This window comes from Pantherophis guttatus, chromosome 1 (assembly GCF_059756535.1).
Source record: "Pantherophis guttatus breed Tessera chromosome 1, ASM5975653v1, whole genome shotgun sequence".
Taxonomy (NCBI): Eukaryota; Metazoa; Chordata; class Lepidosauria; order Squamata; family Colubridae; genus Pantherophis; species Pantherophis guttatus.
In genome coordinates, this window is record NC_142063.1 from 207,694,013 (window position 1) to 207,718,945 (window position 24,933).

General features: G+C 38.4%; 2 long non-coding RNA genes across 3 annotated transcripts in view; one reads left to right on the top strand and one right to left on the bottom strand.

The window, feature by feature from the left end:
• Nucleotides 1–24,933, top strand: part of LOC117674136 (uncharacterized) — a 46,931-nt gene that overhangs the window by 5,545 nt on the left and 16,453 nt on the right. Inside the window, exon 2 of the long non-coding RNA XR_015731291.1 lies at nt 11,104–11,161. This is a non-coding gene — a long non-coding RNA (uncharacterized LOC117674136). The remainder of the gene's footprint in view (nt 1–11,103; nt 11,162–24,933) is intronic.
• Nucleotides 15–23,667, bottom strand: LOC148116747 (uncharacterized). 2 transcript variants are annotated; one of them, XR_015731292.1, is made up of 3 exons: nt 21,380–23,667; nt 17,305–17,344; nt 15–187 (listed from the first exon to the last, which is right to left on the bottom strand). It is a non-coding gene; the product is annotated as an uncharacterized LOC148116747 (long non-coding RNA). The 2 variants fall into 2 exon arrangements; XR_015731293.1 differs by lacking the exon at nt 15–187 and having other exon boundaries at nt 15,201–17,344.

Here is a 24,933-nt window from a genome sequence, read left to right on the forward strand (position 1 = left end):
ATCATGTGACCATGGGGAGGCAGCAACAGTCATAAGTGTGAAATCAGTCAGCTGTTGTAACCTTGAACACTCGCTAAACAAATGGTTGTATATTGAGGAGTACCTCTATTCTCGGGACATTTTATCCTTCTTCATGCTGCAATCCCAATCCAGATTGGGGTTCTTGTATCTTTAATCTTTAATTTGCCTGGAAAAAAAAATACTTCTGGTCAATTCAACTGTATTGGCAATTTGTGTCCGTGTGTTTTGGACGAGGAGGAGAGAATTCCCTTCAAGGGCAGAGCCAGACAGATAAGAGTTTGTGTAGTTTGAATATAGCAAAATACCTATTTTAATATGGCCTTACAAATGACTAATCTTTGTCATTTTTTAATCTTTCTCTAATAAATACTATTGGTACTGTGGCTATTCCTGAAAATTTAATAGCAGGCATGATTGCAGAAACTCAATCTAATTATTTCCCATCATCTTTTTTCTATTTCTCTTAACAATGCATTCTGCCGCCTACACATTGTTTTCCAAAGATTAGGGTTGAATAAAATTGAACGTTGTTATTTATAATTGGAAACTTTTAAAAATTTAAAACATCCTTCATTGCTCAACCACAGCTAACTCTTCCCTCTCCTTGATTTATCTATTAACATCCTGCACCTTTTTCATAATAGTGAAAATGGAGAACGGAAAATGAGATTTTGCTATTTTTGTTTTTGCTTTTCTTTCTGTAGCACTTTAAAAACACATGAAACCAATTTGGTTATACGCAGTAATGGAATCAGTCAAATTACCTTGAGCATAATAAGTAAATTATCTTCCTTATAATTAGAGTTTTCCTTTCTCAGTAGTATTAAACCCAGTTAAAATGTCCCTTTGTTCTGGATTGCTTTGACTATTTGCAGATTAATTGAGATCTCAGGATGCTATCAGCACTATCATGTTTTTATGTGTGTGAGTTGTGAGCTGTTCATTTGTGAGTGCTCATTTGCTATCCTTTCAAGTAACTGATAACTCAAAGCCTCGCTCTGGGTCTAAATAAAAATAATTCCTCCCATTTAGAAAAAGAAAACATATTGCTAGCATTTCCCATTTCCCATAATCTGGGTATCTCTGTGTATTTATGAGTATTTATTTTCCAAAAATCTTGGAGACATTTGAGAATACTCTTTGTGATGGAGAAGTTGATTATTTTTTAATACACTGAAAACCTCAAAACATTTCTCAACTGATAATGGCAACAGACCTCAACTACCTTCCAAATTCCTAATAGTTGTAAAATTGGAGTAACAGCATGTCTGCTTTTGTGTATTTTTTTCCTGATTATGCCAGCAAATAAAATCAACAAGAGCTCTAGAGCTATGAGGTCAGGCACGGCAAGGATTTCCTTCAATGGAAGCACAAATCAGGCCTCAAAGCACAGGACAGCAATATGTTGCTTTTTCTAAAATGACATTTACTAAGGTAAGGTAAGATTTCCCCATCCAATAGCACTTTACAAGGAGAAGCCATGATGGCAAACCCTGGTTGGTGTATGGCAGGATCATATTGCTAAATAGCTAAAACTATATTATTGCTGGAAGGCCTACCATGTTTAGTGATGCTTCTGCCATGCCATTTTCATCTCTCTTTAAAAATGTTTTTCAGCTCCCAAAAGAGATCCCAGATGATTCACAAACAAGCCATCAACCTGATAAACAGAAGCAAATACTTAATCCTGTTGTCGCGAGAGGCTGTAGCTACAGGTAGTCTTCAATCGATGACCACAACTCAGCCCAAAATTTATGTTGCTAAGTGAGTCAGTGGTTAAGTGAGTTTTGCCCCATTTTATGACTTTCCTTGCCACAGTTGTTAAGTGAATCACTACAGTTGTTAAGTTAGTAACACTTGTTAAGTGAATCTGACTTCCCCATTGACTTTGTCTGTCAGAAGTTTGCAAAAGATGAACATATGATATTGGGACACTGCTTCTGTCATATATATGAATCAGTTGCTAAGCATCTAAATTTTGATCATATATCCATGGAGATGCTGCTGTGTGTGAAATAAATAACATTTTAAAGTGTTATTTTAACTTCAAACAGTCGTTTAACTAACTGTTATAAGTCAAGGACTATCTGTATTTATCTTCTCCTCCTTAATAACTGTGTATGACAGGGGGAGAAATTGGAAGAAACCAGGAGGTTACAAATGGAAGGCAATGGAGGCCCTTTACAATCCAGTAAATAAGATCACAAAACCTCGTCTTGAAGTACCTACCAGGGAAAAGATTCGTGCTTTTCTCTTTGCACTGTTGACTGAACCTCTAAGTTGGATGTGCAGACATGTCAAAGTAAGATGTTATATGAAGGTGGTGTCAGCCATAATAAGGAGGTTAGTGGGATGGGAACAATGAATGTTAACTAGAGCAATATGGGGTAAGTTTCTGGAGAAGAAGAGGTCACCTTGGGGCCCTGTCTGTTCTCCTGAGTGAAAAATCTACACGTGAGTGTCTACTGCCATGTCAAGATATGATTAGTTTGCACGAATTGCTACACGTTGCACAGATCTGCCTTTTGTATCAGATCTGCCTTGGCTGTCTCCATGCTGTCTAAAGGTTTGTTTGATAGCCTGTCTCCAGGGGGTTTATGCACAGCTTTGCCTTAATCCAGCCAAGCATAACTGCTTTTGATTGGTAAGAGACAGTGACATGTAGGAGTAAGCTTCTTTGGCTTTCCTACATTGATAAGACAGACTTTTGGCAGTCAATTCTGTTGGAGAATGGAGGGTTGTTGGGAATCCTGAGTTTTCACTTAGTTTTAAGCATTTCTGCCACTCATAGCTCACTCCATTTCCATCTATAAACAACATACGGGATGACATATTTGTTTCTGTTGAACAAGTGCTCCATATGCGGCCTTGTAGGATATTGGATTACCGAGAGTTAGATTTACTGCTGCATCTCTAGTATTTTTAGACTTCACTACTTTTGCCATGAAATCAGTCCCATTAATCACATCCAAACTGTTTGTGCAGGGAAAGAGGGTAAGGTCACACGGTCAAGATCTGACAGCAGATATGACCTGATTGCAAACTGATTTGTCAATGCTCTTGACCCTTGGGGGGGTCAGGTAGAGCCATTTAGGTAATTCCAGAAGAGAGACACATTTTTTTAAAAAAAAACAGAAAGGATAATGTCCCTGGGTGTTGCTTCTTTTGGGTTTCAAAATCACCAGAGATTTAAACAACTCAGAAGTCACACAATATTCTCATTTTCTCCATTCTTACGGTTAGCTTGTCTTTTCTTTGACCTGTATATTCTCATTAGCACCTCCCTTCTCTGTAATGCTGGCAGGAAGGAGATAGTCACCATCTTTAGAAGGCAATAGTTGAAATGGTCATCGGGTTCACAGAATTTCAGCAGGAAGTTCTACTGTTGTAGCTGGCTCTCTTGTTAAAATCCTGATTCATCTTGGGATGAAGAGATGGACTTGATTATTGTCAGAATAACACACAGTTGCCTTCTTCTGTGCAAAGTTTGCATGTACATTAACCAGGGGAAATAAAGCAAGATGGGTATCATCTAGATTTCAATTTAAATTAAGAACTCTTATATTGGATATTGAGATTGGCTTTGGGATGTGATCAAAAGAGAGCAATGGGAATGTGGTTCTGTTATTATACTTGGACCATTTTGCAATTTTTGATAAGATTAGCTATGATATTCTTCTGTATAGATTAAGATTTGGAGAAGGAGTATAATGCAATGGTTCCACCAATTGTCTGAATAGTATTGGCAGATTATAGTTGATCTTCAGTACTGGTAACTATAGGGGAGTGGGACAGGCAATTCAATCATTAAGCCAAACATTATGTGACTGATGGAGTTAGATATCTTCCTATTCAGTTGTTAAGTGAGTTACCAAAGGCCATTAAACAAGTCTTCACATGACAGTCACTTGCAGTTTTATTTTTGGCTTTTCCATTGACTCTGCTTGTTGGAAAATAACTATGAAGTGCACAAATAACCATGGGATGCTGCAATAGTCATAAATGTCCACTGGTTGAGAAATGCTTGAAGATTTGTTGACTTTCTTCAGTTCATGATTTTCTATTTTTTATTTGCTAAGGGTGAGAACGGTTGTTGAATATCACTTGTATCTTCTTCAGGTTCATTTTCAAGTCTTCATTGACTTTGAAAAGCCTTTGAATCTGTTAAATTAAGTGCTATAGTTGAAGCTCTGAAGAATCTTATATCAGCTTCCTAAAATCAATATACAGAATTGCCACAGCTACTTTCCACATCATTGAAAAGTCTGTTATTAATAAATCAAGAAGGTTTTAGTAAGTTATTAGATTGGCTGAACTAGGAGAAACTCCTAACTCATGAGAAAGCAGGATTTAAGGAGGGGAGATTCACAGTGATTCAGTGTGCTATCTTGTAATTTCTAATAAATACACATGAGGGCAAAATCACCCCTTCATTTACTTAAAATTGGCTTTGATTTTACCCAATGGAACAGTCTCTGGTGGAAGCTGTCTCACATCAATCAGCTTTAGGATATTCTATAAAAATACAGTCACCAAAGTTAGATGTGATAGAGCTGGCCACTGTACTGCAGACATTCCAATTCATCAAAGAGTGAATTAGATTTCATTTTAGCTCTCCTGTGTTTAATATCTGTGTGAATTCAGTGGTAGCTTCCTTAACCAAAAACCTTTACCCTCCTATACTTAGTGACAGGTGTTTGGTGGTACAGCTGTATACTGTTAACCCAGTCGGGTTTTTCCCCCTCATACAGATAGACCTCAAGCTTTAGTGGAATTCTAACACTAAGGAGGGACACTTCACTCATTCACTCTAACCATCACCAAAATGATGGTTTTCTTGAGAAGTTGCCACAAATTCCAATAGCAATAATAAAATAATAGTTCCAGATTTTAAATAACTTTGGCAGAATTTTACAGGCCTCCAGAGATAGATAGGAACAAATTAGGGCTAATTCTGTTCATGCTAACAATAGCACCAAAGGAAATCCTTATTATATTTGGTTGCATAGTCAGATATTTGGACTGGATTTGGCATTCTCATCCACCTATTGAATCCTTCCCAAGGGTTATGGGTTTGGGATATGCAGATATTGTTCTTTGATGGTGCCAAAGGTATTGTTGCAGGTTTAAGTTGTTTCAAGTAAAGCTGCCTTTTGCAACTGATTGATGATAATCTTGTCAATGTGATGACAAAAATTGGGAAAAAATTGGATTGTACCTAAAGTACCTATTACTATTGGAACCATCTTTGCTTTCTTTTGCCACAGTTGTTTTACTTCCATTTGTAGGACTTTATATTTTGTCATTTTATCCAGCTCTTTTTCTTTGTTCTGCTGTCCCCAGGTATTGTAATGTTCACTATTCAGACTTTTCTGTCTTTCTTATCAACAATTCTTAAACCTGGGGCAGGTGCTTGTCTATTTGAATTCTAAAGTCCCAGACCACTTTAGCTTCTTCATTTTCTATTATTTTGTCTATTTTGTGGTTCCATCAGTTCTTGCTTGCAGGCAAGTGATATTTCTTGTAGTTATTCCAACGTACCATTGTTACTATTTCATGATTATTTCTAATCAGTCTGTATGATCTTCTTGCAACAGGTAACTAAATGATCCACCTTTACTTCAGGGTTTTTGGTTTTTTTTTGCAGATATGATGTTTGTTATCTACTCCATTCTGGTTTTATGTGCATTTGTTCTTAAGGTTTAGTCTTACGTGGCAGAATTATCCTCTCTGTTTCTTTAACTTTCCTGTACTTAGCCATTGCCAGGTTTTGTTATCTGCTTTTCTTGCTTTTTTTTTTTTTTTAACGTATTGGCCATGTAATACTTTGCCTTGCCATCTCCCTTTTCTATTTTTTTTTTTTTGTCTTTCTTATAGGCCAGTTTGGTCTCTCTGGTATTCAGTAAGCCTTCATGATATCCTAGCTTCACTGCTTCTTCTTCACTGCCCTTCGGATATTCTTCCAATGCCTTTTTGTCTTGTTTAGACTGTCTGGTGTATTTGTAACATTGCATACATTCCTATTTTCCTTGATTAGTAGAGTCTGTCAACATACTGAAACAATGCTGAAAGGCATGATTCATTGTCATTATGGTTCGTTGCACAGTCAGCCAGATGTTCAGACTGGATTTGGCATTTTTGTCTACCTATCTAGTCCTTTCCAAGGACCTGGAATAGGTAGATGCGGTTGTTTGATGGTGTTACAAATATCATTGCAAGATGTACACTGTTCTGAATAAAGTTGCCTTTTGCAATTGGCTTAAGATGAGCTTGTCAATGCCAATGGTGTTCAAGTGGTGCTCCAGTTGTTTTGGGATTGTACTCAAGGCATCTATTATTATTGGTGCTACCTTTATTTGCTTTTGCCACAGTCTTTCTATTTCTGGTCTTCCTATCCAGGATTTCTATTATTATTTTTTCATTCTGAACTTGTATGTGAATACTTGCTGCCCATCAATTTTTTAAAAGCTAAAACTATATCCCAAATGAGATATAGTGCACAGGTATTCTCTTACAATGATCCAAATCCCTTAGATAATATTCAGTTTAGATTTTTATGAAGACTCTTCCACATTCCACATTCTATTTTTTATTCTGTAAGTTTTAATCCACATTGAAACTGGTATGATTTCACTGGAGATAAGAGTCTACATTTGCTAGCTCTCTTGCTGGTTTAAAATATTTTCTAATGTCTCAGTGGCTCCATTAATTCTTCTTGCTGGATTTCATCAAGGTGAAAAGAAAAAGAATCTAACTTGACCTGGGTTTTTATGGCCTTTGGTTCTTTTTGCTCCTCTAGGTTTAAACCAGTGTTGGGTTTCAAAATTTTTTACTACCGGTTCTGTGGGTGTGGTATGGTTTGGTGGGCGTGGCTTGCTGGGCGTGGCAAGGGAAGGATACTGTAAAATCTCCATTCCCACCCCACTCCAGGGGAAGGATACTGTAAAATCTCCATTCTGTCCCCAATCCAGGGGAAGGTTACTGCAAAATCCACATTTCCTCCCAATCAGCTGGGACTTGGGAGGCAGAGAATAGATGGGGGCAGGGCCAGTCAGAATTTTTACTACTGGTTCTCCGAACTACTGAAAATTTCCACTACCGGTTTTCCAGAACTGGTCAGAACCTGCTGAAACCCACCTCTAGTTTAGACAGAGCTAAAGTTGAAATCTGTCAATTTTTGATATCACATGGCAGATAGATTTGGGTGCTGTAACCATCTTTCATTGCTAGTTTCTAATTTTGAAATAGCTTATACTTATTTAACTTTGTCCAGCATGCTGCAGAGCCTTTGCTTTAGTTCAGTGAAATGCCTTATCCTCAGCAGTACTAGATAAGAGGCATAGAAGGACCCTATTCACTCAGAAATTGTGTCATTGTGGGCAAAATAAGTTTCTATCTGCAGCCATTTCCATAAGATGTCCTAATATTATGAATTCTTTTTTTATTGTATTGCACTGTTATTTTATTTTACTTTATCCTGTTCCTATTTTATCTGATGTTTATATTGTTTCATTGAATCTTATTCCTTATTCCCTTTCCTTGTTTTTTAAAAAAATTATATAACTTTTTGTTATACTTGATTGTTTATTTTGTGTTTTTTACCTTGCTGGCCATTGGCCATAATTAAATACTTTTAATTTACATTTGTATGTGATTCAAGTTCACTAAAAGTACTCTCCGCAACCATTAAAGAGATTTACAGACAATTTAACTGGTCCAAAGTGGGAATAAAGCTCAATGGTGAATTCCTTAACCACCTATATTTTGCCAGTGACCTTGTCATTTCCTCTAACTCTCTCTCTTTTCTTTCAATCTACATATACAGACGCAGACACACATATTTTAAGTGAAAATGAGGGTGATGAGTGTTCAAGTGTATCATTTCCAGCAAGCGAAAAATTGGATTTTTTGTGGCTAATAAATCCTAAACTATTCACTGTACCTGCTAGCAGAGAAGAGCCTATTTCTGAACACGAGGTGGCACTCTTTGACCAAATGATATGCATATAGAATAAGCCCTTCTCCCTGCCTTAACCTTTCTCCCCTTTGAGGTTAATAATAATTCAGAAGCATTATTTCTACTGATATTACAAACAAAAGGTCAAGAGAACATTCTGATTATGAAATGAAAAGCAATCTTCATTATAGCAAGGAAAAAAATGAACAATATATTTGTCAAATAAAACAGGGAGTAAAATATATACTGGAGATTACCACAATCACTGAAAATTCTTTGATACAGTAAAAGTCTAACTGCTCCTTAACACCCATTTGCTCCCTTTTAAAACACAAAATACTTTGGTTGTGAAATGAGTTTGAAGAATGAAGAATCCTTAAAATTCTAAGTACAAAAAAGAGACAATGTTAGCAAAATCTGCACCCTTAAACAACTTTGTATTGCTCCACCACACTTAAATCGGGAATCCACGATTTTATTTTATTTTATTTTGCTTTCTTTCAGATTTTGGTGTTCCTCAATTTCAGGCCCACATATTTCTGTGAATGCTATTGTGCTGTAATGTGTATATCTGGTTTGTTTATTTCTATATCTTACTTTTCTCAAAAAAATGAGAAAAGTAAGGTATAAAATTGTTTCCTCAAAAAATGTTTCCTCACAACAAACTTTGCAGATAGATTGAAGTGCAGAAGAGTCAGTCAGTGAGTTTTTACATCTGAAGATGTATTTGGACCTGGGGCCCTTAATACTACCAGTTGCTGATTTTCTATAATAGTTCAACAATCAGGGAACAATGAATATGCAAAGTAACGTGAGGAGACTGTGCAATTTCCTCTAAATTCAACAAATTATTTGTCCATGCAAGGTTTTACAGGTTCTCTTTAAACTCCTTACAGCAGAAGTAGTCATATCAGAAGGGTCCAATAAGTCCAACAGTTCAGCTGAATTCTAAATCTGCTCATATTTTAAACTGCAGTTTCTAGCAAGAAAGTTCAGCAGTAAACTGACTTCACTTTTGCAGTTACTTCACTCTATCATCTCAGGGGAGAGTATTTCTGCCCTAATTTACTAAATCATCTATTTCTTTCTCTGAATCAATCTTCACTGTTTAGATTGATGGATTATTTTAGAAACCATGATTTTTTAAAAATAGCTTTCTTCAACCTGGTGCTCTCCAAACAAGTTTAGAATTGAAATTTCCAGAACTTTGACTAATATATTTGAAGGTTTTAGGATGCATTGATTTTATTGTTCTAAGTAAATTAGGATTTTCTTCTAGACCAGCTGACAATTATTAAAGCTCATGCCAGTATTTACCCATCCATTGATATTGAACTATTGTTGTTCTGGCAGTATAAAGACGGTTTCTGATGCCTTTAGGTAGTCAATGCATGAATTAGTTTAATTTTTAAGATATTTCAATACATAGAATTGATAGGCTGGTTATAACATAGGCGTTTCCAATAAATACAGAAAATCCCAAACAAATCGCATTAGACTTGGTTTAACTAAACTCAAAGTTGTGCATGTTTGTATGCCTAGAAACACACAAGTAATGTAAACATTTATGCTATGTGCATAAAAATACATGTTATATTAATTGCATTGCAACCTAAAAATTGGAGTATGCAAGCAGTATGCAACCATGGAATGGTTTGGTTACATAAGTGGATAACTACTTGTAACTACAAAAGTAATTACTACAGAAGTGGCAAAAAGTGCCTCCTTTTCTAAATGGCAATCCAATTAGAAAAGTAATACACAAATTATATTTGTAGAAAGCTTAGAATGAGTTCAGTTGCAACCTTCTTTGTTTAAATTCAATTCCTTGCCAAAATAATAGCCAGTATTATGCAACACATTGCTTGTCAGTTGTTTTAGACTTCAACAATTATTCATCAAGGTCAGAGGCAAAGTATGTGTGACTTTTATTTCTAAATTATTAAGAGTAATAAAGTCTCTATGACTGTTATAGATTTTATAGATTCTATCAGCACATATCTGTGGGATACTGAAAAAGAACAACTGAAAATTAATGGCTAAAGGGCACAATTCACATTAGTAAGTGTGAGAGAAGGGCAGTTCTGATGCAGTTCTGATGGTTTACAAGACTCTTTCTTCTGAGGAAGAATAGCCAGAACTAACATTGCTTATAGCGATTACACACACACACACACACACACACATACACACACACACACACACACACACACACACACACACACACACATATATATATATATATATATCTGACAGGATATTTATTTTTATATTAATAAAAATATTTATTGTTAACTGCTTCAGAGGCTCATTTGTTAAAGTAGATCTTAATAGAGATAAAGGTTTATGGTACATCAATTTATTTCCTCCATGACAGTGAGGCTCACAGAAGTGCCTTATTTTTAGTTATAAACAGGGTAAGAAATAATGAAATATAGAATATTTATTTATTTATTTATTTATTTATTTATTTATTTATTTATTTATTTATTTATTTATTTATTTATTTATTTATTTATTTGACTTACAGAGTGGCTACAAACAATCCATAAAACCAGTTAAAAACAAAGGAGTCCTTCCCACTAGGCAGCAAACCAAAGATCCTTGCAGCTCAAGCCCCATTTTAGTCCAACGATTGGGAGAAGAGCCAGATCTTCACAGTCCTCTGGAAGGCTAAAATTTGGGGCTTTACAATCATACAATGTTATTATGAATGCAACAATATACCATATTTTTTGCTCTATAAGACGCACTTTTCCCTCCCCCCAAAAAAGTGGGTGGAAATATCTGTGCGTTGGTGCCAGTCCTTTGTGGAATAGCAACTGGGCTGTGGCGGTGGGGTCCTTTTACAGTGCTGAACCCCGCCTCTTCTGTCTTTGTCATTGCCTGCCTCTTCAATCTCTTTTCGGCAGTGCAGGAGTCAATAGGCAGAGTTGTCAAATGAGAGGACACCTATCTGTGATCCTCTCGGGCACCGCCTGATTTTTTTTTTCTTGTTTTCCTCCTCTAAACCTAGCTGCCTCTTATGGTCAGGTGCCTCTTATAGTGTGAAAAATATGGTAATTATAATCTTTGTTTATGTAGTACCTTGAACACTAAATTATTTGAAGCCTATTGTCTTCCAGCAACTCCATGAAATAGTTGGTGAAATGTTTCCAGCAATGAAGGTGGTACAGAAGAGAGGTGAGTCTAAAAGTGTCTTACAAATTCATAACAAATGCAATGGATATTAGCTAAACGTTTACTGGTTCATGGTGGGATTAAATTCAATCATTGGTGCTAAAGCCTAAGTAGCAAAAGAGATCGTTTGATCAAACAGCAGTAATATCACTTTTGGGAGAAGACATGGGAAAAAGTAGAGGAGGATCCCCTTCCTGGGATCTCAAATATTAGTGGTAGTCACATGTCCAACAAAGAAATGCTACCATGTGCTGCAGAACATGGGACTGATTCTGCATCCTGTATTCTGGTCTTACGATCACTATATTTCATTATCCTTCTGCATGTTGAAATGTAATACTGCCAAACAATGGATAAATAGTCATTCTGGGACTTTGGAATTGCTTAAAAGAATGGCCACAGGAATGCTGCTGATTGAATCATCCTAGAAATATGCTTATACTTCTTCATAGTTGAATTTGTGAATTCTGGGTTGCGACCAGGACTGAAAAATATGTTTATTTTCTGCATTTGTCCTGCCTTACTTGTAGACAATGAAATGGTTTGGATGTGCTGCCAAATCTGATCTAAGAGTCAATTTTATCTCAAGATCTGGGCAACAGCTATTGGATCAAATGAGCATGGCAGTTGCTTTAAGGACTTGAGAACTTCTTAATTCTGTGTTGCATAGGAAAAACTGAAATATATGTGGAATGGAAATAGGACAAGCTGATACCTCTGAGTATATTTTTCTAAGAGTTTTTGCATACTGTTCCTTTGACTTTTCAGTACATTTACCTCTGCTCCATCAGATGATTAGCAACCTGTTGTTCCCAAGGCAGGTTGTGTGGCTGTCCAACTATAACACATAGATGTTGCCCCTAATTAAGATAGAACACTGTTTCCATCAACAGTTCCACCAGACTCCACTTGGCTGGGCTTAGAATTTGCTAGAATCTGGAACTGAAATGTCCTTGGGACGCACCTACATTGAAACATAACTTGTTTTTAGATCGTCTGTACAAAAAAAATCTTGGGAAAAATTAACATTTCTGTAAATGATGGCTATTTGCTATTTCATTTAGGTTTTAAATGAGTGTTTGTACTGGCTCTAATGGGGGCTGCCAGGTGCCTAAATGTGCCAAGTAAATTTGAGATGCAAGTGGCACTGAAGTTTCATTTTGTCTGCCAGTCCCTGAAGGCTGCTCGTTTCATATCTTCCACTGAAACAGAAAGAGGAAACAGGGCAGTCTCCTTTTGGTGATCCAAGCAATGTTACTGCATAATTTGTCCAGGGATTCAATTTCGTGAAGTATTTCCCAGTCCAATCCAAAATGACACAAATGATCAAGTGACAGAAGCCATCAGCTTTCTCGGAGGGTTGGTGAAAAGCTATATTTTGTGAAATTTGCTGTTTCTGTTGCCAATTCCTAGCCTGCCGTTATTGCTTCTCTTTCAAGTCTTTGCAGTCATCCGACTTACGTTTGAGAAATGGGTGACAAAGATTACAAGGCAGATCAAAATAAGAGAGAAAACAATCTTTTTAAAGACTGCTGTAGCTAAGGAAGACTCAAGGCTATTTCACTCATGGACTGGGAATGAGATGAAAGCAGTTTCATCATGGGGAAACATGTTGTCAAAACATATGGTTAAATGGAAAATGAGGAAAGGTCATTTGGTAATGACCTGTCAACACTTTTCCTTGCCTATCTCCCGTTACGTTACTTGGTAACAAAGAGCAGTGGAAAAGATTATCCAATCCAGAACTCTAAATACTAGTCTGTTAAACTTGGGACTCACCCTTTTGTGCTACTAATGGCAGAGAAAAGAGATCTCAGACACTCTTTTAAAGGACACATTTTTACTGGTTTGCTTTTGTCTCATTTCCAGCTCAAGGCAATGACAGCATGCATTTAGCTGTTTCACTATAGAAGTAGTGTGTTCCCTCTTTTGCCAACACAAATATTACCATTTAAATAATCTACAATAATCTTTCTCAGTGGTTCTTCATAACTATCAGGATTTGCAATTGGTCCATTGTCTTTTAGCTTTTTTTAGGCCATGATGGGTATGCCCCTTCTCTTCTGGGTCCTGACTACTGTTTCCAGGAGCATTCTGCTGGGAGAGTTTGGTCCAAGGAGCTGATTTGTAAGATCAGAGGACTGAACAGTAAATAAACCATTTCTCCTTATTTCTTCGGCTAGCATGAGGATGGAATAGCATGAGAAGCTTGGGCGGATGCAGGAACCAACTCTTTCCCCTTGGATATGAAATTAAGAAATCATATGACATCTTTTGTTCAGTGTGATAGTTAGGAAGTCATCTTATTCTGCTTGTCAAACAGCTCATTTCCATTTAATCAGTTTCCTCTCTTTTTCCAATTATGATCATGCTAACCTAAGGTTTGAAAATGGACCATATAGGCCCTTGTTTGGTCGTAGTTGTGATCAAGAAGGTCTTTGTAACTAATGTAACATGTGCAATTAGTACTGGGGTTGTGCCTTTTCCTGGGCCGGGAGACCCTTCAGAGAGTTACTGATGCCCTGGCCACCTCACAATTATATTACTGAAATGCATTCTGCGTAGAGCTGCCCTTGAAAACTATCCAGAAGCTACAACTGGTTCAGAAAGCAGAGGTGCAGAGAGAGTTGGGATCAATGTATTATATTCATATGACCCCACTGCTTTGTGAGTTCCACTGATTACAAGTTAGCTTCTGGGTATAGTTCAAAGTACCAGTTATTACTTTTAAAGAACTGCCTCTGAAGGGCTGCTTATCTCCAATTTTTTCTGTCTGCCTGCTAAATCAAGCCAGGCAGGTGTGTTCCAGATCAAAAAGTGTGAACGGGGAGGACTGAGGAAGTGTGCTATCTGTTTTGAAGTGCCTGCCCTCTGGAATAATATCTCCCCAGAGATTCATGTAATTCTCGCCCTTATGATGCTTAGGAAGAAGTTTGAAAACATGGTTGTTCTCCCAGGCTTTGGGATACAGTGGTTGTGGTCCCCTTTAGTTATATTTAGTTGTGTTGGCCTATGGCTGGGTATACTTTTCTTCCATTCAGCCCGGATGTTTTTTTACTCATATTTATTGTTTTTCTTATTTATATGTAAACTGTGCAGAATTGTGATGCTATCAGGCAGCCTCAAAACTGGATGAAAGAGATACATTTCTCCAACTTTGCATTATGGAGTGTAGGCAAATTTCGCATTTTCTGCAAAGTGCAACTATTCTCATTTTCCTCATAGCCAATGTTTTTCTGTCTGCCTTTCAGACTGGCACTTCAAAAATTGAAGCAGTAGTTCCAGACAAACCCTTGGCATTATACTTTGGAAAAAACCTATTAACAGTGCCCTGCCTGCCTTGAATACAGAAGATCCTTGACTCAATTTCTAACATTTTTAGGTGGTCTAAATTTTTTTTCATTGTAGAGTTGCTGCTAGTTACTGCAGACAATAATAAGCTATATAAAACAGTGGTCTAGGTTGGTATGTTATGGGAGCTTATTTTGTTCCCACCATCAGTATTTCTAAGAAGGTGCTACATAAAAGCTTTGATTGTGTTATATCTTTTCATTCCATGGCTGGATTCTTATATCACGTTTAGCTTCATGTTGTAATGTTAATGGCAATATTTTTAGTGAGTTCTCAGAAATAGGGTTATTTTTTGCAAATATACTTATAGGGCAAGTTCATTTTTTTCAAAGGAAAAATATACTAGGGGAATTCAAAATTAGGATTTGAAAAGATCCTGAAAAGGAATTGGATCCACCTGCTATATAATCCTGGGTACTTTTGAGGCATTGCTCTGGGCTGAGTATGTGGTGATACATACTCAGTGATACATACTCAGTGATACATACTCAAGAGATTCTATCACTTGAGGTGATAGAAGAGATTGCAAGTATCTGCAGTCAAGCCTTCTTAGTAATAGTTCCATTCTGTGGAAGTGCTTGTTTCATGATACCCAGATCAATCTTTCTACTTAGGAGATACTTTGTCAGAGCGTTTGCAGTGTGATTACTTTTAGGAGACAATCCAGGAGCAAAACACAGCACACAGAGACTTAGACAATTAACAGTGGTTTATATACAAGATATATACAGAAACATGCATGGTAGAAAACACCTGACAAGCACTCAATCTTCTTCTTAATGGAGAACTTAGCAAAGGATACCGGAGACACGGAGAGATATACACGAAGAAGGGAGAGATATGTCCTCTCATGGCCGCCTTTATATAGACACCTCTTAAAGTGGTAAAAGACTTGTGTTGACCCCTTCAGAGTCTTAAACTGGCTATACCAATGCTGATTCATTCTCATTGCATCAGCCGTACATTTCATCAGCTTTACAGTTGCATCAACCTTACATTGGCTGGTCTGCATTAAATCATCATTACCCTGACATACTTTGTTCTCAGATTATCCTGTACAGATAGTCCTTGATTTAACGACCACAATGGAGCCCAAATTTCTGTTGTTAAGTGAGACATTTGTTAAATGAGTTTTGCTCCAATTTACAACCTTTTTGCCACCATTGTTAAGTGAACCACTTGAACATTGGGTGCTAACTAACAAAATTAAATTCAATGGTGAAAAAAGTAAGGTTCTACATTTATGCAAGAAAAACAAAATGCACAGGTACAGAATATGTGGTACCTTGCTCAATAGTAGTAACTGTGAGAGCGATTTGGAGTCCTAGTGGACAACCATTTAAATATGAGCCAGCAGTGTGTAGCAGCTGCCAAAAGAGCCAATGCAGTTCTAGGCTGCATAAACAGAGGGATAGAATCAAGATCACATGAAGTGTTAATACCACTTTATAATGCCTTGGTAAGACCACACTTGGAATACTGCATCCAGTTTTGGTCGCCACGATGTAAAAAAGATATGGAGACTCTAGAAAGAGTGCAGAGAAGAGCAACAAAGATGATTAGGGGACTGGAGGCTAAAATATGAACAATGGTTGCAGGAACTGGGTATGTCTAGTTTAATGAAAATAAGGACTAGGGGAGACATGATAGCAGTGTTCCAATATCTCAGGGACTGCCACAAAGAAGAGAGGGAGTCAAGCTATTCTCCAAAGCACCTGAGGGTAGGACAAGCAGCTATGGGTGGAAATTAATCAAGGAGAGAAGCAACTTAGAACTAAGGAGAAATTTCCTGACATTTAGAACAATTGATCAGTGGAACTTGCCTTCAGAAGTTGTGAATACTCCAACACTGGAAGTTTTAAAGAAGATGTTGGATAACCATTTGTCTGAAGTGGTGTAGGCAAGTGGCCTAAGCAGGGGGTTGGACTAGAAGACCTCCAAGGTCCCTTCCAACTCTGTTATTCTATTCTGTTCTGTTCTGTTCTGTTCTGTTCTGTTCTGTTCCGTTCCGTTCCGTTCCGTTCCGTTCCGTTCCATTCCATTCCATTGCAGTGGATAAGTTAGTAACCCAGATGTTAAATGAATTTGGTTTCCCCATTGACTTTGCTTATCAGAAGGTCACAAAAGTGGATCACATGACCATGGGACACAGCAACGGTCATAAATATGAACCAATTGCCAAGCATCTGCATTTTGATCACATGATTATGGGGATGCTGCAAAGGTTGTAACTGTGAAAAACAGTCATAAGTCACTTTTTTCAGTGTCATTGTAACCTTGAATGGTCACTAAGTGAACTGTTGTAAGTCGAGGATTACCTGTATTACCCTTTTAATTCTGCTTTGCTTGATATCAGCCACTCAAAGCTGTTGGGAATTGTGTGGTATACAAACCTAAACAAATAAATACATTTCTCTGCCTTAATTATTTAGTTCTAAATAGGTTTAGAGACCCAGCATCTGGCTCTATCCTGAAGTTACTTTATCATAGGTTTCGGATTAGTTTCTCTTTGGCTTCTGAGATTGGATCATATTTGGTTGGAGCCTTTTTAGAAAAAAACGTGTTTGATTCAGTTATAACTTGCTCTGTTTCCTACTCATTTATAGTTTAAACAAATATACTCATGGGAAAGTCAGTTTTGTACAACATTGAATACTGGAGTTGGGCTTTGGGGAAATTATATGTGGAAAAGAACTAGGAGATTAATTCATTTCAGATATTTCTCTTCAAATTTGTTCCCAACAGTATATTTTCCAGGGATTTGTCCAGAATGGTCCTTGGTTTTAATGACTCACCCAACAGGTTTTTTTGTGTTCCATTGGAGAATGGATGCATCTAAAAAAGAAATGATTTAAAAAAAAGTATTAAGTATCTTGTTTCTTCACGGTCTTCCTAGCATCTGCCCAGAACATTTTAGAGTGATTTGAACTAAATATGACATTGCCAGCAAAATCAGCCAGTGTCTCTGAAAGATTGTATTCTACATTAGTTATATATTCTCCTAAACATAAAATATCATGTAGAATAAATGGGTGTCTGTTCGCAGGGATGGGGAAAGGTTTATATGAGATTGTTGCCAATAATTTCTAGGTTTAAAATTTACAGTATACCTCTAGAAACAAATTGCTGATGGAATGTATATTTTTAGGAGTATGGTTGTGGAGGATTTTGTAGGACGAAAGTAATCCTTGAAGTTGTCAAGAACCCTCTCCTGATAAGCCCCTTTCTTTCCATCCTGAGGGAGATGGGTGGTTTTAAAAATTTGGACAAGAAGTGTTAATCTAACTGGAAAGAAGGAACTAAAAATACATTTAGGTGAGTCAAAAGGAAAGTAGTTTGAAAAAAATTAGTAATTTTTGGCTGTCATTTAAAAATGTTTATTATAAAGAATACATATAATTCTAAGACAATTTACATGAAGCAAACTAAAAAATATAGATTTGTTTTTTCAGAATGTTCGCACATCTTTAAAAGCACTCTAGATTCCTATTTAATGTCAAATACTTTAAAATATTTCCTTGATTGTCACTTTCAGAATGGTTACTGAAAACACAAGAAAGAATTTAGACAAGAACAAGTTTAGGACAATTCCGCTGCATACAGGTTCATAAAAGGCTGTGTTAATTGTTTTTACCATTGTCTCAAGCAGCATTGAAAAGAAATTCTGTACCTAGTATCCCATGCAGGATTTTATTTTATTTTATTTTACTTTATTTTAGCATTTTTGAACCAATGTTGACTCCTAGTGACTGCCTGGACAAGTCTCTGAAGTTTTCTTAGCAAAGTCTTTTAGCAGTGATTTGCCATTGCCTGCTTCCCAGGGCTCAGGGAGAGTGACTGTCTCAAGGTCACCCAACTGACTTGGTGCCAATGGCAGAAGCAGAATTTAGTCTCCTGGTTTCTAACCTTAAACACTTCACCAAACAGAATGCTGGTACTTAATTTCAGTTGTGCTTCAATAGAATTTGGTAATGTCTTTCTTAACTAGTGCTACCCAATCGGCAAGGATAATAATAATAATAAAAAAAAGGATTTATGTTTTAGCCATTTGGGCATCACTTTTGGATAAAAAGCATATAACACTGCCATCACAAATGACTTTTTAAAAATCATTTTCTTTATGGCAATGATAATTCTAAACCAGTGATGGCGAACCTTTTAGGGACCGAGTGCCCAAACTGCAACCCTAAACCCATTTATTTATTGCAAAGTGCCAACATGGCAATTTAACCTGAATAATAAGATTTTACTACCAGTGCTGGGATTCAAATAATTTAACAACCGGTTCTTCCTAATGACCTGGTGGGCGTGGCTGGGGGTGGTCATGTGACTGAGTGGGTATGGCCAACTCTACGTCACTCATGTGGGTTGTGCCTGTATGAGACAGGCAGGGTTGGGGAGGGGATCCAAGGGACTCTGGTGGGTGGGGCAGGAGGGGGGGTGGGAGAAAAGAAAGATCCAGCCTGTTTGTGTGTGTGTGTGCAGGTGTGTATGTGTGTGTGTGAGTGTGAGAGGAGCGAGAGAGAGCACACTGCAGTCAGCGAAGTAACTCTCCGAGATTGGATCAGATCTCTCTCTCTCTCTCTCTCTCTCTCTCTCTCTCTCTCTCTCTCTCTCTCTCTCTCTCTCTCTCTCTCTCTCTCTCTCACGCACACACACATACACACTCTTACACAGAGGTTAGATCAGATCTCTCCCTCCCTCCCTGCTTTAGGCAGGCTTAGAAAGTTTGCCAGGCCTGGCATGCTGCAGACGCCCCTCGCTCTCCCCTTTGCCTGGCTTCCCTCCTCCACAGTCTCTTCGGTGCTCACTCACATTCTCCCTACCCAGTCTAGCTTGACGCAGGTGGCAATGCGCCCTTTGCAAGCCCACTGTCAGTGAAACTGGGTGCCAGTGAGGGCTGGCTTTTTGTGTAGCTTTGTCGAACTGTTGGGGGGGCAGATGGACAGGGGCCTGGAGAGGAAGCCTGCGTCAAGCTAGACTGGGAAAGCTGTCTGCGAGAGGAACAGAAGCTGGGTGACACAGATCCAGGCGCTTCCCAAATCCCCGAGTCCCAGAAGCAGCAACCTCACACACTCCCCTCTCTGCTAGCCCCCTTCTTCACACGGCAGTGGGAATGGAGAGGGAGAAGGGGGCAGCAACGGCCGCTAGCATTGAGGGGAGAGTGCCACACACACGCTCCCTTTTCGGCACTCGATACTATAATCTATTATCAGCTCTTTTCAGGAGGCAATTGCCTATTCATTAGCCTGCATGGGGCTGTGGGCATGAGAATGCAGAATTTTCAGCAAATGGAAAATGTTTTAATTCCCCTTCTGTAATTTCCTTCAGTTTGTTTTACATTTTTCAATGACTCATTTTTCTCTGCTGGGGGAATGCGCTTGTCTGGACTGCAATCTGGAAGAGAAGCTGCCCAGGGGTCCGCACCGGAAAATGAATTTCTGGTTTCCGGCACGTGCATGTGCACCGGCCCACTAGTCTTCCAGTTTCTGGCATGCATGTGCACACGATGATCAGCTGGCCGGCGTGCATGCTCACGCCAGAAAATGGAAGGCCAGCTCTTCCAGTTTCCAGCACTGCTGCATGCATGAAGACCAGCTGATTGTTGCACGCACATGCGCACCAGAAACCCAGAAGACGAACAGGCGATGCCACGCATGCCAGGCAACATGGCTCCGCTTGCCACTTTGGGCACGTGTGACAATAGGTTCACCATCAGGGTTCTAGACCATTCCAAATGTGAACAAATTGAACTATCTTAAATCCACATATTTTGGATTAACTGTGGAATGAGCATTGGAGAGAATTTTCACCCATTGTCCCTCTTAGCCAGCACTCCAATTTCCATAATATTTCAAAGGATTGCTCATTTTTTTATTCAGTATGCAGTGCCTGCGAGACAAAAAAAAGGTGGGATTTGAAGGAATTATTTCATTTATACATAAATATGCTTTTAAAATCCCTGCAATTTATTTATTTGTTTGTTTGTTTATTTATCAAATCTATATGGCTGCCTACTTCACAAGAAGTTATTTATGAAATCACTTCCATTCATGTTTTTTTCCCACCATATGCAACCAGTTTCTGAGGAAAACCATCACCATTGAATCTGTGAGGAAAGAATCTGTGAGGTTTTGTGTTGTTTATTGTGATTTGTTATTTTAATCCCCGACTCTGCCTTCAATTAGCTGTTCTGTTGTCTTTTCTACCAAGGTTATATGATAATGACACCAGAGGCAGAGGTGGGTTTCAGCAGGTTCTGACCAGTTCTGGAGAACCGGTAGCGGAAGTTTTGAGTAGTTCGGAGAACCGGTAGTAAAAATTCTGACTGGCCCCACCCCCATCTATTCTCTGCCTCCCAAGTTCCAGCTGATTGGGAGGAAATGGAGATTTTACAGTATCCTTCCCCTGGAGTGGGGAGGGAATGGAGATTTTACAGTATCCTTCCCCTGCCACGCCCACCAACCCATGCCACGCCCACCAAGCCACACCCACAGAACCAGTAGTAAAAAAATTTGAAACCCACCACTGACCAGAGGATACTAGATACTGTGGACAATCTATCTTCTGTTGTTCCTATTCCCATCATAGCTTCCATCAGATCATCTAGCATGAAAACTGCTGGACAATTCTGAGGATTGTTATATATAGCAATATATTTTATATTACACAGCAAAAACAAAGGAAACATGCAGGGCCAGGTTCTGAGATAGCATTCATCTCAGCAAAGGAACTGAGTTAATTAATTTCAAGGCATGACGTGTTCATTTGACTCTGAAGAACATTATATGAAGGTGTTTTGACCACTTGTGAGTGAGAATGTCTTGTCTTGAGTTGTAAATATTACATATGGAAACAACAAGAACTGACCTGTGTTTTTTGATGGATGTTCTGTGTTTTCATTCTGTATGTGGTTCTGAAGAGTTGCTTGATTCAGGATGCGTTTGAACTTTTGTCTTGCTTTATTCTTCCTGCGCAATAGCTGAATTTTTAGCTCAATAGATATTATCTAATTCTAGGAAAAGGAAAATAAAGCACATGTCAAAGCTTTTCTCAGATTCCATCAATTTCTCCTGATTATGAAATTTACCAGTCTTGTCCTGTATTATCCTTGGGAACAGACCATCATTTCAAATTGAAGTATGGCTCTTTCACAGCAAAAGCTTGCGTGCTAGTCATCATTGTTTGCTGTGTCTGGTGGGAAAAAGACAAACCACTTTTAAAATGGACATTGAACAAGTCGGTTTCAGCTTGATATTATTTCTTATTAAATTGGGTTTCTTGGGAACCAGCAACAAACATTTACGTGTAAATTCTCATCTGTTGCTATTGGAGTTTCTCTGGAAGTGAAAAATCTCTTTCTTCTCAGATTCTGTATTTTAGAAACTAAGGCTGAGACAACAATGCAATCCGTTCTCAATTAAACCGAAGTCCTATTTTTTCACTGTTCTGTTTTTAATACATTGTGTGCTAAAAGCAGACAAGTTGTTTTCTATAAATGATGCCATTGTTTTTTTTTCCCTTTTCCTAAAACTATTTGTTTTAGAATTGCACAAGTTCCAGAGAAACAGGATTTATTGACATACTTCTAACAGGTTTTTGTATTTAATTTCTGTCATGTTATCAGCACCAACTTTTGTAATGAATTTGACTCATGGAAAGCAATGATTAATAGCTCTTTGTTGTAGTGTTAGTGTTCATCCATGTCTCCTTTGTATTATCTTAACTATTGGAAAAGATCCATGAAATAATAAGTTGAATTCTATCACAGAATAGTGTAGAAGAATAGTAATCACTTTAGATTTTGGATACAATGCAGTTTGAAAAATGAGAATATATTGACTAAAAGGAGCCAAACTTTTAATTTTCTGGATTTACTTTGCTAGATAGCATATTACTCCTATATCTCTTCTTGGTGATGAAGTGGACAGTATCCTCGATGCTATCAGTGCTACCACCTGTCAGTTAGACCTTTGTCCCTCCTGGATGGTGAAAGCCTCCAGGACAGTGACTAGCAGGTAAGTTTAAGCAATGATTAATATATCCCTTCAAGAGAAGACATTTCCAGCACCTTTTAAAGAGGCCCTGGTTCGCCTCCTCCTCAAAACAATATTGCTTGATCCCATCTGCTTTCACAACTTCCATCCAGTTTCCAAACCTTCCTTTTTAGGGAAGATTTTGGAAAAGGTTTTATCGCAGCTTCATAGGGTCCTGGATGAAACAGATTATCTGGACCAGGGCCGGATTTTCCTATAGGCTAATTAGGCTTCAGCCTAGGGCCTCAAGATCAAGAGGGGCCTACATTCAAATTGTTAGCAAAATTAAAATTACACTTTCACTATAGGTGAAAGGGCCTCATAAGTGGAATAGCCTAGGGCCTCTTTTCATCTAAATCCGGCCCTGATCTGGACCCTTTCAGTCAGGATTCAGGCCCGGTTATGGGACAGAAATAGCATTGGTTATACTTATTGATGACCTCTGGCAAGAGCGGGATGGGAGTAGTGCAACAATTCTAGCTCTCTTTGAGCTCTCAGCAGCCTTCAATACCATTGACCATGGTATCCTTTTGGACTGGCTATGAGGGTTGGGACTGAGTGGCACAGTTCTGTGCTGGTTTGGCTCCTTTCTCCAAGGTTGGTCCCAATTAGTGTTAATGGGGAGTGAGAGGCCCAGCCCTCAGCCGCTATCCTGTGATATGCCACAGGGCTCAGTACTCTCTCCACTCCTCTTTAACATATACATGAAGCCGTTGGATTAGATCATCCATTTCTATGGGTTGAAGCATCATCAGTATGCTGATTATACTCAATAGCTCCATAGCTCCATCCCTGGTGACTAAGTGATGCTGTGGCTGTCCTCTCATGGTGCCTGGTGGTTGTGGGAGTCTGCATGGGGGACAACAGGCTTTGGCTGAACCCTGCCAGGACCGAGTGGCTTTGGGTACATGGAACTCCAAAATCCAGGAATTCAACATCTTTAGTTCTGGATGGAATTGCACTACCCCAGGCAGACCCAGTCTGCAATTTGGGGGTTCTCCTGGACTTCCGACTCCTGCAATTGGTCATCACCTTTAAAGCCCTGCTTAGCATTGGTCCAGGCTTCTTGAGGAACCATCTCACCCTGATGGGACTGGGTTCCTCCCGGTTCCGCTGAGCCGGTAGCGGTGACGATATGATGTCACCAAACTGGTTCTCTTTGTTTGGGAGCTGGGCCCTCCCGCCCCCCACCCCCCCACGTTATTCTTACCTTTTATTTGGCCCCACCCCCAATCTATTGCTGCCTCCTGAGTCCCAGCTGATCGGCTAGAAGGAAAAAAACTATTTAAACTCTTGGCGCGGGGCTTCAAAGGGCTGCCCTACAGCTGATCAGTGTTAAAAGGCAGTGTGGTGGTAGACCGGTGCCTCCAAAAACAAATGAGTAGACCGGTGCATGCAAAAATAAATGGGTAGAACAGTGCCTCCGAAAACAAATGAGTAGACCGGTACAGCTCTGCAAGCAGTTAAAAGCCTGGTAGACCAGTACCTCTGCTAAATCCTAAAGAATTGTCACATGACCATCAAGCCAAGCCCACAAAATAAGCCACGCCCACAGGACTGGTAGTAAAAATTTTTAGAACCCACCCCTGAACTCAAACTTCATGTTTCCAATCCATACATGAAGCCAGATGATATGGGTTTAGATAATACATATCCTCTAAGGAATCTGTAGCTTTGAAGCAATCAAATAATAAAATGGAGATTGGTTATCCAGTACATTAGGATGTAGAGAAGAGATCTTTATTAGAAATTTCCTAAAAGTTATTTTAAGATTGGATGGTACAGTTCCCTTCTCCAGTGATACATTAATCTTATGTCCCCCGACTACTTAATCAATCTTGAAGGCAAGGATCAAGGGCCTTCTGTTATCAAGTATCTTGACCTGTAACTAAGAGATGAATATGAGCAATTTTTTATCTGCCAAATACCTAGCAAAAAGTAGGAAAATTGTTTTCCTTAGCTTTCCTGGATCATTGATGAAATGGACAGGGAATAACAAGGAATATCTTGACACATTTCCCATCACCCTCCCCAAACTGAATGCCAATACCATATAGTAATATATTTAGACAATTTACATTCACTCTTTTTGAATTCTCACTAAATATATCTAAATTAAGGTGACGGGCCTTCATCATAAAATATAATTCCTAATTTGCATTCATAAAGATATGTATGTATTCATATAAACTTCTAATCAAAAAAATAGTAATATAAGTTTGAAAATGACCGCACTCTAATTTCACAGCTAAAGAAGATATAATTACTTTTCTATCAGTAATTGTGCAAAAGTATAATCTATTGAATACTATTTATGTACATTTGAAAAATATATGAAATCTTTCTTGTTAGACCTAATAGTCTCCAGACTCAATCGGTTCCATCTAA